This window comes from Hemitrygon akajei, chromosome 2, assembly GCF_048418815.1.
Source record: "Hemitrygon akajei chromosome 2, sHemAka1.3, whole genome shotgun sequence".
NCBI lineage: Eukaryota > Metazoa > Chordata > Chondrichthyes > Myliobatiformes > Dasyatidae > Hemitrygon > Hemitrygon akajei.
Window position 1 is genome coordinate 142879653 of NC_133125.1, and position 20438 is coordinate 142900090.

At 44.3% G+C, this 20438-nt stretch overlaps 1 protein-coding gene across 1 annotated transcript in view; it reads right to left on the minus strand.

Annotated features, from left to right (window-relative positions):
* The window catches only part of fgf14 (fibroblast growth factor 14), a 462435-nt gene that overhangs the window by 180349 nt on the left and 261648 nt on the right, over positions 1–20438 (minus strand). The gene's annotated exons all lie outside the window — the stretch shown is intronic.

The following is a 20438-nucleotide window of genomic DNA, read 5'->3' on the forward strand; positions in this document are numbered from 1 at the left end:
CTGTCGGTGCACGGTCTCCTCTCGTGCCACAATGAGGCCACCCTCAGGGTAGAGGAGCAAGACTTTATATTACTGCTAGGTAGCCTCTAACCTGATGGTATGAATATCGATTTCCCGTTCCAGATTAAACTTTTTCCCTCCTCCTCCCCTCTTCTTCTATTCCCCAATCTAGCCTCTTACCGATTCCCACCTGCCTAACACCTCCCCTGGGTCCCTTTCTCCTTCCCTTTGTCCTATAGTCCATTCTCCTCTCCAATCAGATTCCTTCCTCTCCAGCTCTTTACCGTTTCTTCCCACTGGGCTTCAGCTATCGCCTTCTAGCTATCCATATTTTTTATTCTGGCATCTACCCCCTTCTTTTCCTACCCTGAAAAATGGCCTGAAACATTGAGTTTTTATTCATTTCCATAGAGGCTGCCTGACCTGCTGAGTTCCTCCAGCATTTTGTGTGTGTTGCTTTGGATTTCCAAATCTGTAGAATTTCTCGTGTTGATGCCTATGATAGCTGTTTGACAAGTCACTTAAGTATTTGTCAAGATCGCTCATGGTCAGGTGACTTAGTAACTTGGATACAGAGTTGGTTGGTAATAGAAGACAGAGGATTATGGTGGTGGGGTGTTATTCTTTCGGATGTTTGTGACCAATGGTGTTCCACAGGGATCAGTGCCGGGATATTTATTTATAATATATGTAAATGATTTGGATGAAAATGTAGCTGGTCTGATTCATCAGCTTGCAGACAAGATGAACATTAGTGGAGTTGTGGATAGTGGGGGAGAAAGTCTGTCAAATAATATAGCAGGGGTGTAGACCTGTTGGAAATGTGGGTAGAGAAATTGCAGGAGGAGTTTAATCTGGAGAAACCTGGAGTAAAGGTCAGGACTCTCAGGTGCATCGATGTGGGATACAAGCTCATGGCTCCCTGAAAGTGGCAACACAGTGGATACAGTGCGGCATGCTTCCCTTCATTAGTTTTGGCAATGAACAAAAAAAGTTGGGAAGTTGGAAGGACAAACCAAGGTAGAAGACACAAGGTAAATGGTAGGACATTGAGGAGTGCAGTAGAACAGAGGGATCTGGGAATACAGATACATAATTCCCTAAAACTGGCATCACAGGTAGATAGGGTCGTAAAGAGAGCTTTCGGCACATTGGCCTTTATAACTCAAAGTATTGAGTATAAGAGTTGGAATGTCATGGTGAGGTTGTATAAGACATTGGTGAGGCCGAATTTGGAGTATTGTGTGCAGTTTTGGTCACCTAATTACAGGAAGGATATTAATAAGGTTGAAAGAGTGCAGAGAAGGTTTACAAGGATGTTGGTGGGACTTGAGAAACTGAGTTACAGAGAAAGGTTGAATAGGTTAGGACTTTATTCCCTGGAGTGTAGAAGAATGAGGGGAGATTTGATAGAGGTGTATAAAATTATGATCGGTATAGTGTTATGAATGTGAAGCAACTCTGAGGGGTCGAAGGGTACAAAGTCGCCCCCTCCTTTTTGAGAATCGCAAGATAGCTATTAATTCGGGTCTGGGACCCAGGAAATGAGAGAGAGACACACGGAATACACAAGGTTTGGAATGTGTCCTGGCCTCAGCTGAACTGAGCCACTGATAACGGCCATTGTCTCTTGGAGATGGAATTGTGTATTGAGTACTGTACTATTCATTGGAAACCCTCAGGGGACAACCAGAGTGGTCTGGTTGAGGGATTGCATCATCCCAACCTGATTGACATCTGAGACCCCGTGAGTAAGGATAAAAGAGGGTCTGGGGAACAACCCCTTTAGACGCACCAGGAGAAACGCTGGAAATCCGGTGACAGCGTTTTATAGCAAAAGCCGGTGGGGGGCTCGCGTGCGTCCTCCCTTGCCAGGGTGGCGGGCTCATCATGGAAGAACGGTTTAGCTAAAGGAGAGGCCACAAGTGAATGGCTACGACAACGAGACTCCTGACGGATCGAAATCATAAAAGGAAAGCCGGCAAGTTTTTCTCCAAATCTCTCTCTCTCCAACCATTGCAACACAGCGGTCCCCAAAGGCTGCAGCCTGCATGAACTGAGTGAACTTTATATTTCCATCGGACAATACATTATCCCCTAGACAACGATAGAGCTTATTTCTTATTGATTATTATTATACCCGCATTTTTAGATTTAGTATTGACGACGTATATTATCTGTATATTTGCATTGATATTATTTTTGTGTATTTTTACTAATAAATACTGTTAAAAATAGTATCATCAGACTTCAACGGACGTCTCTATCTTTGCTGGTAAGTGACCCAGTTACGGGGTTCGTAACAACGTGGGGCCTCGTCTCAAGATTTGATACCAAATTGGAGGGCCAGTAAATCGGGCTTTTAAGTCCAAACTTGGATCTGGTTGCACGGGTAACCAGACGGGAAACCAGCAAAAATGGACGTAGACGAATTTATAGAAAACCTGACTCTGGAGGCGCTACAGGCTGCCACAAAGTCGGACTTGATAAATATTGCGAAAGGACTAAATCCCGCAGAGGTGAGGTTGTCAATGAAAAAGCGGGAGGTGCGGAGGGCCATAACTCAGTATTATATTGTGGAGAATGTGTTTTCGGCTGAGGTATTGGAAAATATTCCTGAAAAGGTACCAGCTAGTGGGACGGCTCAGTTAGAGTTGGAGAAATTGAGGCTGGACGCGGAACAGAGGAAGAGGAAGCATGAGCTCCAGCTAAAGGAGTTAGAGCAGGAAAGAGCTGAGAAGCAGAGGGAGCATGAAATTAAGTTAAAACAGCTGGAAGCAGCTGAAAAAGAGAAGGAAAGGGCTGAAAAAGAGAAGGAGAGAGCCGAAAAGGAGAGGGAGTATGAGGAGAAGAAGAAACAGAGACAGCATGAGCTGGACATGGAGAAGTTAAAGCAAGAGCGAAGAGCTCAAGGGCCAGACCGAGAGGAGAGATTTAATGTTAGTAGGGAGTTTAGGTTAGTACCTCCGTTCGAGGAGACGGATGTTGATAGTTATTTCTTGCATTTTGAAAAGGTGGCAGTGAGTCAGAAGTGGCCCAAAGATCAGTGGGTGGCGTTGTTACAAAGCGTGCTAAAAGGGAAGGCACAACGGGCATATGCGGCGTTGTCCATGGAGGAGGAGGAGTCTGAGAATTATGAGAAAGTGAAGGAGGCCATTCTTCGGACCTACTAATTGGTACCTGAGGCCTATAGACAAAAGTTCAGAAATTTAAAGAAAGGGTGGAATCAGACGTATGCAGAGTTTGCCTATGAGAAGGGTATACTCTTGGATTGCTGGTGTGCAGCAGAAATGGTGGAAGAGGATTTTTGGCGTCTCAGGGAGTTAATTCTGATTGAGGAATTTAAAGGTTGTGTTTCAGATGATATCCGGATGTATTTGAACGAGAAGCCGAATAAGTCCATATCCGAATTTGCTAGGTTTGCAGATGAATATGCCCTAACCCACAAGACAAAGTTTTCCTCGAATAAGAGTTACCAGAAAGACCGTGGGAACGGTAGAGAAAGCCCGCCGGCTGAGGCAGAGATCCAGCCAGGAGCTTGGGGTAAAATTAAGGAGGAGGAAAGGCAAGACGGCAGGAGAGGTCCTGGTTTGACCTGTTTTAATTGTGGAAAGGTGAGTCATATTGCATCTAAGTGCCTTGCTCTGAGGAAGGAGACAGGAAAAGGGAAAGCAGCAGTCCCTACAGGATGTATTGTGGTGATCAGTAAGTCGACGAGAAAGCCCCAGGTAGACAGAGTACGAGAGGGGCCTGAGAAATTTATTTCAGAAGGAACCGTGTCTGTGAAAGAGGGAGACACACCAGTTCCAGTGCGGATCTGGAGAGACACTGGAGCTGAGCTGTCATTGATTCGCAGTAAGGTACTAGATTTTGGTCCCGAGACTGGAGAGGTAGCTTTGAGAGGCATAGGACAAGGGACAGAAGCTGTGCCTTTGCATAGGATCATTATAAATTGTGAGCTGGTATCTGGACCAGTTGAAATAGGGGTGCGATCAGAATTTCCGAGAACTGACGTAGACATCCTTCTTGGTAACAATTTAGCTGGTGGTGAGGTTTGGTCGGCCATGGAGCTGCCGAGCCAGCCTGTAAGTGTTGAGGACTCGCCCCTAGATTCCAAGATCTATCCCGCATGCGCGACCACTCACAGCATGTCGAGAAAGGCAGCTGAGAACGAGACCAGTTTAAATCCGGCCAGTATCGATTTGGCCAAGACGTTTTTACCGACCCTGTACCAAGAGGGTTTAGAGGGTGGTAAAACGGAGAATAGGGAGGTGAAAGGAGGTAGACTTGCCCTTAGCCAGGAGGAGATTTATAGAGGCACGGAGTAAAAATGAGAAACAGATAAGGCTGTTAGAAGGTCCAGGGTTGGACATGGATGATCTGTCTGGTTTGACAGAACTGTTTGAAGAAGTTGAAAATTCTAAAGGTGTTCCCGATAATGAAATGAGGGCAGTCCTAGATGAAAAGGATGCCATTACCTTGAAGAAGTCTGCTGGGTTGGCAGATGAGGTTGTTTCAGCCCACGGGGTTGAGTTTACTCCGGAAGGGAGTTGCCCAGAGAGTAACTGGGAGGATTAGGGGAACTTAGAATTTGAAAAGGGTATGGGTATTGAAAGCCTGGAAGAGGCAGATGTCCCGTTTGAGTGTGTTCAAGATGTGGATGCACGTGGTACTGAACCTAGTAATGGAACTCAAAAAAAGTCTGAGGTATTTGATTCAGTTGAAAAGGAATGCAGTCCTTGTGGGTCAGATGGACTTGGTTCAGTGAAGAAAGGGTTAACCTTGGTACTAGTGGGAAGTGAGAATTCCCAGTTGTTTGTGTTCGAAGGTGTGTTAAAAGTTAGTGAGGAGATAAAAGGTGGTGAGGTGAATATTATTATTGAAGGAAAAGGGAAAAGTGTAGTTCCTAAATTGAATGAAGAAAATTTAAAGTCTGGATTGATGTCAGAAGCAGCAACCAGGCTACAGGGACAATGGCTTGGTAACACGGTGCCTGCGGATCACTTACAGGTTGAGTTGGAATGTAAAGGTGCCCCACACGCTATTGTTATTCAAGAGTGTGCTGTGAAGAGGCAGAATTTGAAATGTTGTTTGGACAAAGAGGGATCGCTTGCAGATCTTAAATTGAAAACTAATAGAATGAAGGGTCCTGAAGATAAAACTAACGACTTGCTTAAAAATAAAGAATTGTGTGGAGATTCAGCCAATGGGCTATGTTTGGAAAACATTGTTGATAAAATAACTCCTATGAAGAGAGCATGCAAAAGCCTATTCCACACTGGTGCGCAAGTTAACTACATGGGAGTTAATTGGAAAAGGGGCGAGGGTTGATGGGATGCCACTTTAAATAACAGGATCCGGTTTTAAGGGATTTCGACAAAGCATGTAACTAATAAAGACAACCCCATGGAAGATTGACTGTTAAGTTTGAAAGTAAAATAAAGATTAATATTTGCATGAACTTTTGTAATATACACGTAAGCTAAGATCACAACTCTTTAGTTTTTGTTTGCTGAAGAAAAGGAATAAAAATAGGTGGTTATTAAATTGGAGTCTGATGCTACAAGAATTTTATTAAGGTACAAGATATTAAGATATTAAAGGAAGTGACAATGTAATTGCTAACTGTTTAGATGCTGAATTGAATGTATAACTGTATTACTCTGTAGTGAAAAAAACCTCTTTTGTATTGTGTTAGATTCTGAAATCCTGTAAGACTCTGTATTAATTAATTTTTACCTGTGGCAAAAATCTTAGAAGGAAGGGGGTGTTATGAATGTGAAGCAACTCTGAGGGGTCGAAGGGTACAAAGTCGCCCCCTCCTTTTTGAGAATCGCAAGATCGCTATTAATTTTGGTCTGGGACCCAGGAAATGAGAGAGACACACGGAATACACAAGGTTTGGAATGTGTCCTGGCCTCAGCTGAACGGAGCCACTGATAACGGCCATTGTCTCTTGGAGATGGAATTGTGTATTGAGTACTGTACTATTCATTGGAAACCCTCAGGGGACAACCAGAGTGGTCTGGTTGAGGGATTGCATCATCCCAACCTGATTGACATCTGAGACCCCGTGAGTAAGGATAAAAAAGGGTCTGGGGAACAACCCCTTTAGACGCACCAGGAGAAACGCTGGAAATCCAGTGACAGCATTTTATAGCAAAAGCCGGTGGGGGCTCGTGTGCGTCCTCCCTTGCCAGGGTGGTGGGCTCATCACGGAAGAACGGTTTAGCTAAAGGAGAGGGCACAAGTGAACGTCCACACCAACGGGACTCCTGACAGATCGAAATCATAAAAGGAAAGCCGGCAAGTTTTTCTCTAAATCTCTCTCTCTCTCTCCAACCATTGCAACACAGCGGTCCCCAAAGGCTGCAGCCTGCATGAACTGAGTGAACTTTATATTTCCATCGGACAATACATTATCCCCTAGACAACGATAGAGCTTATTTCTTATTGATTATTATCATACCCGCACTTTTAGATTTAGTATTGATGACGTATATTATCTGTATATTTGCATTGATATTATTTTTGTGTATTTTTACTCATAAATACTGTTAAAAATAGTATCATCAGACTTCAACAGACGTCTCCATCTTTACTGGTAAGTGACCCAGTTATGGGGTTTGTAACAATAGATAGAGTGAATGCAAGCAGGCTTTTTCCACTGAGGCTAGGGGAGAGAAAAAACCATAGGACATGGGTTAAGGATGAAGGGGGAAAGTTTAAAGGGAACATTGGGGGGAGCTTCTTCACACAGAGAGTGGTGGGAGTGTGGAATGAGCTGCCATTTGAAGTGGTAAATGCAGGCTCACTTTTAACATTTAAGAAAAACTTGGACAGGTACATGGATGAGAGGGGTATGGAGGGATATGGTCTAGTTGCAGGTCAGTGGGACTAGGCAGAAAAATGGTTCGGCACAGCCAAGAAGGGCCAAAAGGCCTGCTTCTGTGCTGTAATGTTCTATGGTTCTAAGTAATGTAGCAGCTGTATACAATGTTGGTTAGGTTAACCTATATAACTATTGCGTGCAGTTCAGGTCACTACGTTACAGGAAGGATGTGGAGGCTTTGGAGACGGTGCAGAAGAGGTTCACCAAGATGCTGCCTGGATTAGAGGGTACAGGCTATAAGGGGAGGTTCTTTTCCCTGGAGCAGCAGGGGCTGAGGGAGAGACCTGATAGAAGTAGATAAAATCACGTAGGATAGACAATCAGAAACATCTTCCCCGGATAGAAATATGAAATAGTCGAGGACATGGATTTAAAGCGAGAGGGGGGATTTTAAAGGAGATGTGTGAGGCTGGTTTAAAGGAGAGTGGCAAGTGTTTAGAACACACTGCCAGGGAAGTTGATGGCAATGGTTAAGATGCATTTGGACAGACACATGAACAGGCAGGGAATGGAGAGATGTGGATTATGTTCCGGTAAATGGGACTGGTTTAGATTGGCATCATGATCAGCTTAGACACAATGGGACAAAGGACCATTCCTGTTCTATCTCTGTTGTTCAGTGACAATCTTTGGATCTCAGTGTAACAATCTGCAATGATACAGTGAGTGAGACTTAGAATCTGATTCTGAAAGGCTGAACAGAAACTTCATCAAGGGGATGGGTTGAAGCTGTCTGGATGACAATCAGTGCAACCTGCTGGGTTTTATCTGTCAGAATTGCTGAAGATATTACAAACAGGAAATTGTGGGACCCAAGGGAGTGTGAGGAACAGTGTAGCAGCAAAGTTCACATCTATGAGATCTCTGAAGGTGACAACATCAGGCAAGGAACAGAATGAAGAGCAGGGGCTTCATGCTACAGCTTCATAAATCATTGGTTAAGCCCCACCAGGACGTTTCCGTTATCAGCAGAGATGGGATAGGTTGCTCTGTTTTCTCTGGGGCATAGGAGGCCGAGGAATATAATGCAATGATGTGTTGGATCAAAGTTCAAAGCAAATTTATTATCAAAGTATGTATATGTCACTATATACTACCCTGAGACTCAATTTTCCAGGTATTCACAGTAGAACAAAGAAATACAATAGAATCAATGAAAAACTACACACAAAGACTGATAACCAATCTGCAAAAGAAGACCAAATTGTGCAAATACAAAAAAAATTAATAATATAGATAGATAATTCTGAGAACACAAGTTAGAGTCCTTGAGAGTGAATCCATAAGTTGTGGAATCATATCAGTGTTGAGGTGAGTGAAGTTATCTAAACTGGTTCCGGAGCCTGACCATCTTTGTCCCTTCTAAGCAAGAATCTGGAGGTGTAAGATGAGAGGTAGTAGGATCAGAGGGGATGGGATGGTGGATATGGAATCTGGAGGTGTAAGATGAGAGGTAGTAGGATCAGAGGGGATGGGATGGTGGATATGGAATCTGAAGGTGTAAGATGAGAGGTAGTAGGATCAGAGGGGATGGGATGGTGGATGGAATCTGGAGGTGTAAGATGAGAGGTAGTAGGATCAGAGGGGATGGGATGGTGGATATGGAATCTGGAGGTGTAAGATGAGAGGTAGTAGGATCAGAGGGGATGGGATGGTGGATATGGAATCTGGAGGTGTAAGATGAGAGGTAGTAGGATCAGAGGAGATGGGATGGTGGATGGAATCTGGAACACATTGCTTGAGGGGATGATGGAGGCTGGGACTCTTGCAACACTGAAGAATTATCTGGATTGGCAGCTAAGTTGTCAGGACGGAGAATGTGGGACTTGTGTGGGTAAGGACAATAGTGTGCATGAACATGGCTGGCAGAGAAGTCTGCTCCTCTCTGGTACGCCCCCATGACTCTCTGACTACGCAGATACAGTGTTATCAGCAAGAAAGCAAGCAACACTAGACAAATAGGATGTTAGCTTTTACAGAAGAAACACTAGCTTATAGAAACTTCTTAATTCATTTTTCAGAGAGTGGACATCATTGGCAAGACCAGCATTTATTGCCTATCCCTAATTGCCCTCGAGAAGGTGGGGCTGAGCCCCCTTCTTGGGGCGCTGCACCTTCCTTGTCTCGTGGAGGGACCCCACAGTGCTGTTAGGGAGGGAGTGCCAGGATTTAGACACCACAGTTCAAAGGTCAAAGTAAATTTATAATGAAAGTACATATACGTCACCATATACAATCCCAAACTTCATTTTCTTGTGGGCATGCTCAATAAATCCAAGAAACACAATATAATAAATGAAAGCAAGACGCAGACAAAATGCTGGAGGAACTGAGCAGGATCAATGAAAGACTGCACCCAACAGGACAGAAAGATGATGTGCAAAGGACAACAAGCTGTGTAAGTACAGAAAAAAGCAATACATTTCAAGAATGTGAGATGATGAAAGTGAGCCCATAGATTGTGGGAACAATTCAGTGGTGGGGCAAGTGAAGTTCTACCCTCTGTTTCAAAAGCCTGATAGCTGAGGGGGAATAACTGCTCCTGAACCTGGTGGTGTGGGTCCTGAGGCTCCTGTATTTTCTTCCTGATGGCAGCAGCGAGGAAAGGGCATGGCTTGGGTGATGGGAGTCCTCGATGATGGATGCTGCTTTCCTGTGACAGTGCTCCATGTAGATGTGCACAGCAGGGTGTTACCCATGACGGTCTAGCCATATTAACTACTTTTTGTAGGATTTTCAGTTCAAACTTTAGGGCTTTGGCATTTCCATGAAAGGCTGTGAAGGAGGGGCAACAATATATTTCTGGAACAGGATGGTCTGTGAGTTGTGGGGAGGGGAAGGCGCCAGTGATGGCGTTTCACTGCATCCACTGCCTTGTCCTTCCTGGTGACAAACATTGTGAATTTGTGTGCAGCCTCCCTGGTGACACCTGGCCTCATTTAAAGCCACTTCCACCAACAATGAGTCCCCCAGAGATGAAGGTGAGTGGTCCTGTTCAAGCCACTTCTTGTTAGTTTAATCACAGAGATGTCAAATACACATGTACAGTTCAGGGAAACGACTTCACCTGCGTGTATTTTCTCAATAAATGGCTTGCGGCAAGTAACAATCTCACAACTACCAGTTAGGTCCTGCACATTCTTCCTGAGTTAGTTAGCAACTCGCGACATGAATAAGTTAGTGGGTATGTACGCGCACTGGGATCAGTTCCACAGCAACTCCACTTGTCATTCAGGTTTTGTCCACCGATCAGAGTTGCAATCAGTCACAACTGGGTTCCTAATCAGACTAGTCTCCCTGCTCCATTCCATATCACTGCGTTAGTGGCAGAAATTGGACCATACCCAATGCAGTATTTAACTCTAACTTCTGTCCATTGGAAACAAAATCATCACAAAGTAGCTGATAACACCATTGACTAATGACTTTAAAATAAATCCTTAAAATAAATCATAGTCACTCAGTAATTGGGTTCATAGATATTAAAGTGTGATCTTGTGCTAAAGCATAAGACAAGGTTTGTCATGTGAGTTATAAAATTTATGGTAATTTAAGTCTAAATTAACTTATTTTTGTAATGTGTACTATGCTGCGACTGCAAAAGAAAAGCTAATTTTCTTGACATTTATTCCTTGCGTCTGTCCGCCTGTAACGATAAACTTAAACTTGATGAAGCAGTTTGATCTTGGACAATGGATAATGGATATTCTGCAGTCTGAAACGAAACAGTGTCAACACTGTTCTGTGAACAGAAATAGTTAAAATACTCAGTGGGCCAGGCAGCGGCTATGCAGACCATCTGAATTCCAATGAACTCTCTCTCTCCACAGCATTTTCTAGATTTGTCATTTCAGGTTTCCAACACCTGCAGCATTTTGCTTTTGTCCTTAACAGCAACAGGTCACACACTTCAAACAACCATATTCCATCGGACCTGGCCAGGTACCTCGGCAGGCAGATGGTAGTGAGTGAGAGATAGGTTATGAATCAACAAATACTTCACAAAATGTAGACAGGAGAAACCTCCTGAAACTTCACAGTTCAGCTGAGAGTCACCGAGAATTGAAACAGGCCTTTTGGCTCAACTAGTCCGTACCAACCAAGATTCTCATCTGATCTAATCCCCTTTGCCCGTGTTTGGCCCTTGTGCTTCTAACCCTTTCCAAGCTCCTTTTATATATTATTTCAAGCATAAGACAATCTGCAGATGCTGGAAATCCAAGAAACACACACAAAATGCTGGAGGAACTCAGCAGGCCAGACAGCCTCTATGGAAAAGAGTACAGTCGAAGCTTTGGGCCGAGACCCTTCAGCGGGACTGACGCCACTTCTTGCACAGGCTTGTCTCTGAGGATGCCTTTGTTCTTTTGAACTAGGGCTTTGACAGGAAAACCCAATGTTTGTAGACCGGGTCCTTTCTCTTTTCTCCCCTCTTCCATTGGGCAGGCTGAAGTCTGAAAGCACATACCATCAAGGACGTCTTCTACCCCATTGTTTTATAACTATTGAATGGACCTTTTCTACAATAAAGTTGAACTCTTCATCTCCCAATCTACCTTGCTATGACCCTTGCATCTTATTTGTCCGCTGGTGAGCTGCTCTTTCTCTGTAACTATAACACTCTATCTGCATTTTGTTGAATGATCTGTCTGAATGATAAACAAACGAAAGTCTTTCACTGTATCCCCGTACATGTGACAATAATAAACCAATTCCAATTCAGGACAATCCAGTAAGCTCACACAGCTCGAGGTTTTCAGATCCAATGCCCACTATCACTGAATTTGCCTTCTCGCCCCGGCAGTGTATTCCAGACCCAGAGGGGTCGCTGCGTAAAATAGCTTTTCCTCTACCACCTCTGGCCCCTGCCTCCGATACCGGGCAATCGCCGGCTGGGCATTTGGCTGGGACGCATCCAGTGCGAGCGCACACGGAGACGAACTGCGGCTGCGGACAGTCTGCAATTACTCAGACGTCCACTAGTGGGCAGTATCGGCATGTTATTGAACACAGCAGAGTTCCACCGCCACGGAACGCAGCACCTGCACAGTATCCGGCCTTCTGGGGGGGAGTTACTGAACTCCGGGGCACTAGACCCCAGGGGGTTCATCAGCCGGCGCTGTCTACCCCAGGGGGTTCGTCAGCCGGCGCTGTCTACCCCAGGGGGTTCGTCAGCCGGCGCTGGCTAGGCAAGATGCGTAAGGCATTCAGATCCACACTTTAGTTGTGTAAACAAGAGACAGGCTGAACATGTCAAAGATTTTACCGTGCAATAAATGAACACCACAGACACGGGCTTAACCAGGGAGCCGCTTGAGGAAGAATGTAGAGGGAAGTAGAACAGTACCGTACAGGAACAGACCCTTCGGCCCACGATGCCGAATTAAAATCAAATCTCTTCTGCCTGCACACTCTCTGCATAATCCCCCGAAAAAGTAGAAAGGAGTTTCACTGGAGAGGTCCCAGAGGTGAGGGACTTGACTCCATAAGTCCGGGAGATTTAATGGAGGCGTTTGAAGTCAGGAATGGTCAATGCTGAAGAAAAAGAGGCAAGAGGGCGGGTGACTAGGAGACACAGAGTGATAGGGGTTGGCTGATGACAAGGTGCGGGGTAGAGGACAGGAATGCTTACACAGAGCGGGTTATTGTGATTTGAAAGGAAGGAGAGTCAACAGGAAGTTTCAAGGAAAAAAAATTCAGGACTGTGGGGAAAAGGCAGGAACTTCGACACGGTAAGCCGTGACCCTCATCTGCACCGTACGGTGAAAGACGATCCGCTGGAGAGCACGCAGCGCTCATTGCCCGTGTCTGAGCATGCTCACATCTCAAGGGTACTTAATACTGAGGGGAATGTGTAGGGGGGCTATTGAGAGGACGGTCGTAATGGACCGCGGAGATAGAACAACCCTCCGCAGGAGGCAGATATAATTGAGCACACAGAGGCGTAACGGTTTTCAGCATCCTAGTCCCGGGTTCAATTCCCGCCTCTGTCCGAGAGGAATCTCTAAAATCACGTTGGTTTCCTTCCTCCCACATTCAAAAGGTTTACGGAATAGGAAGTCACTCGGGTATATTTAAATGACGCGGCTTGTTGGGCTGGAAGGGCCCGTTCCTGTATTGTATCTCCAAAAATATGATAGTGATATACAGGGGAGCACGTACTTAACCAATGAAAACATTCCTGAAGCACCTTCCACCTCCGAAAATGCTTTAAATGGGTTTGGGATATTAGAAATGTGGCCACTGCTACAGTGAAAAGAGAAAGGTCGCTCAATCTGTCAGGGCGATCTTGATTGGAATAAACTTTTGATAATATTATGGGATCTCATTCACATGCAGAGGTGCTCAGCCTGGGGATGACCGGTATGTAAGAGGTTTGCTGAGGTTACCTTTAATTTAGAACGTAAAGCATAGAACATTGTGACATTGTGTCGACATTTTAATCCATTCCAGGATCAAGCTAATCCTTCCCTCTTGCATAATCCTCCATTTTCACAACTTGTTAAACAAGTTCTATCACATGACCTATCTTTGGCCACATTGTTTCTCCACCCATGCTGCTGGTCATGCAAGTGTTCTGGATGAAGACATTTGGAACTATCTTGGAACCATCAGGCCATAAGACCTAGGACAGAATTAGGCCATTTGGCCCATCAAGTCTGCTCTGCCATTCCATCATGACTGATTTATTATCCCTCTCAACCCCATTTTTCTACCTTCTCCTTGTAACCTTTGATGACCTGACTAATCACGATCCTATGAACCTCTGCTTTAAATATACCGATGACTTGGCCTGCACAGCCCATCTGTAGCAATGAATTCCACAGATTCACCACCCCCTGGCTAAAGAAATTCCTCATTATCTCTGTTCTAAAGGAACATCCTTACACCTTCTCTTAACAACCACCTCCCATCAGCCAACTGGAAAACTAGTAGGTTTAAAATTTTCCACACAAAATGCTGGAGGAACTCAGCAGGCCAGGCAGCATCTATGGAAATGAGTAAACAGTCAACATTTTGGGCCAAGACCTTTCTTCAGGATGTAGATGCTGCCTGACCTGCTGTGTTCCTCCAGCATTTTGTAGGTGTTGCTTTGGATTTCCAGTATCTACAGATTTCCTCACGTTTAAAATTTCCCAATTGGTTGATTCTTGACTTTCTGACCAACTTGACTTATTCTCCCCATCTCCAATATGTTCACAACAGTGTAAGCTTTCAAAGAAACTAAAGGGAAAACGTAACCATTTTTAAGAGTTGTGATGTTTCTGCTGCCGGACAGGACATAGCTTTTCATTCCATATAGGCCACTCCAACCAGCATCTCCCAAAACTGTGACAACTACCACCAAGTAGGACGACAGCATCAAGCACAGGCAAACAGCACTACCTACAGGTTCTCTTCCAAGTCTCATTCCACCCGACTTGGGTATAGATCATCGCTCCTCGTGGGAATCCTGAAATACCCTCCTTCACCAGAAGGGCAGTGGTTCAGGGGCAGTTAGAGACAGGGAACAAATTCTGGGCTTGTCGGTGATGCTCACACCCTATGACAGAATAAAAGGAATTCTCATTGCTTCCCGACCACTGTTGGACATCCTAGAGCAAAATGACATTTTTTAGCACCCACACAGAATTAGGCTCTATTAATAACTCAATCCTAGCTCCTGAATTAAACATCAATATTAAATTAAATCTTTCATTCTAAATTAAAATCCACCTGCCAGATTCATAGTGTCATTAATTCCTCCAGCCATAGAGTATTAGAGCTTGGAAATAGGCCCATCAGCCTGACCAAGGTGCCCACAAAAGTCATAAGACATTTCATGGCTGACTTATTTTCCCTCTCAACCCCATTTTCCTGCTTTCTCCCCATAACCTTTGATGCCCTTACTACTCAAGAACCTGGCATTCTATTTTAAATATATACGCAATGACTTTGCCTTCACAACCATGTCTGGCAATGAAATTCACAGGCTCACCAACCCCTGCCTCAGAAGTTCTGCCTTATTTCTGTTCTAAAGGAACACCTTTCTATTCTGAGAATGTGACCTCTGGTCCTAGACTCTCCCACTATCGGAAACATCTTCTCCATGTCCACTTTATCTAGGCCTTTGTTCATGTTCAGCTCATGTCTCTCTAAACCTTTCCTATTCATGTACTTATCCAAACATCTTATAAATGATAACTATTGTTCCTGCCTCTACCACTCCCTCTGCCAGCTCATTCCATATCCTCACCAACCTCTGTGCAAAAAATTTGCCCCTTAGGTCTATTTTAAATGTTTCCACTCTCACAAACCAACACCCTCTAGTTTTTCGGAAAATGGCTGTGTGCATTCATTCTATGTCTCCCATGATTTTTATTCACCTGTAGAAGGTCATCCTTCAACCTTCTATGTTCCACCGAATAAATGCCTAGCCTGCCCACCCTTTACCTGGAACTTGGGCCCTGGTGACCTGGCAACATTCTCATCAATATTCTTTGCCCTCTATCTAGCTTAATGATGTCCTTCCTCTTCCCCTGAGATAGATGGGTCATTTTGACAGAGGTGAACACAGCAATGTTCTTGTCTATAAGTCTTTTACTTCCTTTGAATTTTAAGTCCAAGTCCCTGTGTACACTTTGCAAAAAAATACTCTCAGCCCATTAGATTAATGGTGGGATCTTTCTGGGAAGGCTGGTAGCCATGGTAACTGCCTGACTTGGTTAATTAGGTATTACTGACCTGTCAAAAGTGCTATTAGTCATTGTTGGTTGCGATCTAATTTATTGTTGGTTGCATAGTCAATCATCACATGCCCATGAATGTCAAGGTGCAGTGTAAATCACATTTCACAGCTTTCCTCCACTGTCTTGTTTATGTTTTCTAACCGTCTGCCTTTGCCTTTTAATTTAATTAAATCTATGAGTACTCACATGGTTATAGTCAAACTAATGGAAGTGGGTAGTCTTAATCCTTGAACTGACATTCCATCGCTCACACTAAACCACCTCCCCCCCCACCACAAGTGCACAGTGATTGCTGAGGCACCTTCTACAAAATGCACAGCAGATCTCCCATCAGAAAGGACAAACGCATCCCTGTAGATAACCCCCCCCCCACGTTATATATTACACTCAGTAGCCCCTTTATTAGGTACAACTATACACCTCTTCCTCAATGTCAACATGACAAAGGAGATGGTTATTGACTCCAGGGGAACTCACACCCCTCTCTACATCTGCAGCACTGCAGTGGAAACGGGGAGTTGTTTCAAACTCTGCGCACCTCTCATACAACCTCTCATTATGCACAGCCAGGAAAGCTCACCAACACCTTTTACCTTCTGAGGAGGCAGAAGAGAATTGTGCTATGCATGACTATGCTCATGCCATTCTACAAATGAGCAGTAGAGAGCATCCCAACAGGCTGCCTCACTGCCTGGTGCAGAAACCGTACTGGAGCAGACAGGGAGGCTCTACAACAGGCAGTCAAAACTGCACAATGCATCACCAGCACCAGCCTACCCACCATCATGGACATAGACACAGAATGGCTGATCAACACCTCCACCCAGTAACCCATCACCACAACTTTATCATTTCCTGCCAGTCACCTTACGTACAGACACTCCTGTGCCTAACATCACTTTGTAGACATACAATAAATCTATGCATATAAGCTATTTTACATGCAATCTATGTATATAAGCTATCTTACATACTATCAATGTATATAAGCTGTTTTACATATTTATATTTATTGTAGTTTTTATTATTGTGTTCTTTAACTTATTGTGTTTTATTCCATGTTGCATCAGATCCGGAGTAACAATTACTTTGTTCTTCTTTACACTTGTATACTGCAAATTACATTAAACTACCTTGAATCTTGAATATCTAATCAGCCAATCGTGAAGCAGCAACTCAATGCATAAAAACAGACATGGTCAAGAGGTTCCATTGTTCAGACCAAACATCAGAATGGGGAAGAAATGTGACCTAAGTGACTTTGACAGTGGAATGATCGTTGGAACCAGATGGGATGGTTTGAGTATCTCAGAATCTGCTGATTTTCTGGGACTTTCACTCAAAACAGTCCCCAGAGTTTATAGAGAATGGTGCAAAAATAAAAAAAAACATCCAGTGAGCAGCAGTTCTGTGGGTGAAAATGCACTGTTATTGAGAGAGGTCCGAGGAGAATGGGTAGACATGGGTAGTCAAGCTGACAGGGAAGTGACAGTAACTCAAATAACCAGATGTTACAACAGTGGTGTGCAAAAGAGTATCTCTGAACATACAATATTCTGAACTTTGAATTGGATGGGCTACAGCAAGAGAAGACCAGAAGCACACACTTCGTAGCCACTTTATTAGGTCAGGAGGTCCCTAAGAAACTGTCTATTGAATGTTTGCATCACATACTTGGGTCTAAATACCAGTCTATACCAATGCTATGTTATCAGAGTTAGGTCTAAATTCTGGAACTCCCTCTTCAATGTGCTGTGGCTAAAGCACAGTTCAAACACCATCTACAGATTTGCTGACAACACCACTGTTGTTGGCTGAATCATGGGTGGTTATGAGTCAGTGTACAGGAGTGAGACAGAACATTTACTTGATAACAGCCTCACACGATACCAAAGAACTAATTGCTCACTGGAGAAAGGGGAAATCTGGAGACCACATGCCAGATGTCATTAGTGGGCCAGAGGTGAAGAGAAAAGGGCATCCTCAAATTCTTGGAAGGTAACATCTCAGATGATGTCCTACATAGTGAGTGGTAGGGCACCGCGGAGTGTGGTACAACAAAGGGATCTGGGAATACAGGTCCATAATTCATCGAAAGTGGTGTCGCAGGTAGCTAGGGTCACAAAGAAAGCGTTTGGCACACTGGCCTTCATAGATCAATGTATTTTGAGGATGTGACTAAGCACATTGGTGAAGGTAGAACTGTAGATGTAGTGTATATGGATTTCAGCAAGGCATTTGATAAGGTACCCTATGCAAGGCTTATTGAGAAAGTAAGGAGGCATGGGATCCAAGGGGACATTGCTTTGTGGATCCTGAACTGGCTTGCCCACAGAAGGCAACAAGTGGTTGGAGACGGGTCATATTCTGCATGGAAGCTGGTGACCAGTGGTGTGCCTCAGGGATCTGTTCTGGGACCCCTACTCTTCTTGATTTTTGTAAATGATCTGGATGAGGAAGTGGAGGGATGGATTAGTAAATTTGCTGATGACACAAAGGTTGGGGGTGTTGTGGATAGTGTGGAGGGCTGTCAGAGGTTACAACGGGACATTGATAGGATGTAAAACTGGGCTGAGAAGTGGCAACCCAGATAAGTGTGAGGTGGTTCATTTTGCTAGGTGATATATGATGGCAGAATATAGTATTAATGTTAAGGCTCTTGGCAGTGTGGAAGATCAGAGGGATCTTGGGGTCCGAGTCCATAGGACACTCAAAGCTGCTACACAGGTTGACTCTGCAGTTAAGAAAGCATACGGTGCATTGGCCTTCATCAATCGTGGGATTGAGTTTAAGAGCCGAGAGGTAATGTTGCAGCTATATAGGACCCTGGTCAGACCCCACTTGGAGTACTGTGCTCAATTCTGGTCGCCTCACTATAGGAAGGACGTAGAAACCATAGAAAGGGTGCAGAGGAGATTTACAAGGATGTTGCCTGGATTGGGGAGCATACCTTATGGGAATAGGTTGAGTGAACTCAGCCTTTTCTCCTTGAGCGACGGAGGATGAGAGGTGACTTGATAGAGGTGTATAAAATGATGAGAAGCATTGATCGTTTGCATAGTCAGAGGCTTTTCCCTAGGGCTGAAATGGCTAGCATGAGAGGGCATAGTTTTAAGGTGCTTAGAAGGAGGTACAGAGGAGAGTCAGGGGTAAGTTTTTTACGCAGAGAGTGGTGAGTGTGTGGAATGGGCTGCCGGCGGTGGTGGTGGAGGTGGAAACGATAGGGTCTTTTAAGAGACTCCTGGATGGGTACATGGAGCTTAAGAAAATAGAGGGCTATGGGTAATGCCCAGGTAGTTCTATGGTAGGGACATGTTCAGCACAGCTTTGTGGGCCGAAGGGTCTGTATTGTGCTGTATGTTTTCTATGTTTCTATTTAGTACAGGAGACGGAATGTTATGTTGAAGTTATTTAACACATTGTTGAGGGCCTAATTTGGAGTATTGTGTGCAGTTTTGGTCACCTACCTGCAGGAAAGATGTAAATAAGATTGAAAGAGTGCAAAGAAAATTGTCAAATATGTTGCTGGGTCTGGAGTACCTGAGTTATAGGGAAAGATTGAGTAGGTTAGGACTGTGTTCTTTAGAATGTAGAAGATTGGGAGGAGACTTGATAGAAGCATACAAAATTATGAGGGGTATAGATAGGGTAAATGCAAGCTGACTTTTTCCACTGAGGTTGGGTGGGAGAACAACCAGAGTCATGGGTTAAGGGTGAAAAGTGAGAGGTTTAAGGGGATCATAAGCGTAAGCTTCATCACTCAGAGAGTTGTGAGAGTGTGGAACGAGCTGCCGGCACAAATGGTGCATGCAAGCTTATTTTCAACATTTAAGAGGATTTTGGATAGGTACATGGATAGTAAGGATATGGAGGGCTATGGTCCTGGTACAGGGTGACGAGAGTACACAGTTAAAATGGTTCCAGCATGGACTAGATGGGCCGAAAAGCCTATTTCTGTGCTGTACTTCTCTATGTCCTGGTCATCGGAGATATTACTTTCATAAAAGCTTAAGGAGATTTGGCATGACACCAACTTCTACAGATGCACTTGACTGGTTTCATCATGCCCTGGTTCGGCTATTCCAATTGGCTACACAGAATAGTGGGCATAGTCCTGTCCATCACAGGAACAAGCCTCCTCTCTATGGACAACATCTTCAGGAGTCACTGTCTCAAAAAAGCAGCATCTATCATCAAGGAGCCCCACCATCCGGGTCATGTCCTCTTCTTGCTACTTACCACCTTCAGGCAGGGGGTACAGAAGCCTGAAGCCCCACACCACCAGGCTTAGGGGCAGCTACTTTCCAATAATTATCAGGTTCTTGAACCAAACTGCACAGCCCTAACCCTATCTCAGCGACAGAATGTTACAGATTATCTCTTGCATGGACCTCAGTTGTGTCTGTTTTTTGTAGTCGTCACTGCATGTGCAGTATGATTTTATGCCTAATATGTCTACAGTTTGTATTCTGTGAGCTGCTTCAACCTACCTGTCTGTGCTGCTGCTGAAAACAAGTGTTTCTTTGTACCTGTACCTCACTATAATGCTACACATGGCAATAAACTTGACTTGGATCTGGCAGTGGTTCAAGACTGCAGCTCACCACATCTTCCCAAGGGCAGTTAGAAAGGGCAATAAATATTGGGCTTGCCAGCTGCACTCAGGTCCTGAAAATGAATCTGAATTGGGTATTGGACAGCCTGCCCTAATACTGCCAGTGACTTGGAATTTGATGTTGTTTAATAATACTTGTGTGTAAAAATGTGACACAACATTAAAGTGACTTATGACAGTTATTTTGGAGTTGATACAGGGA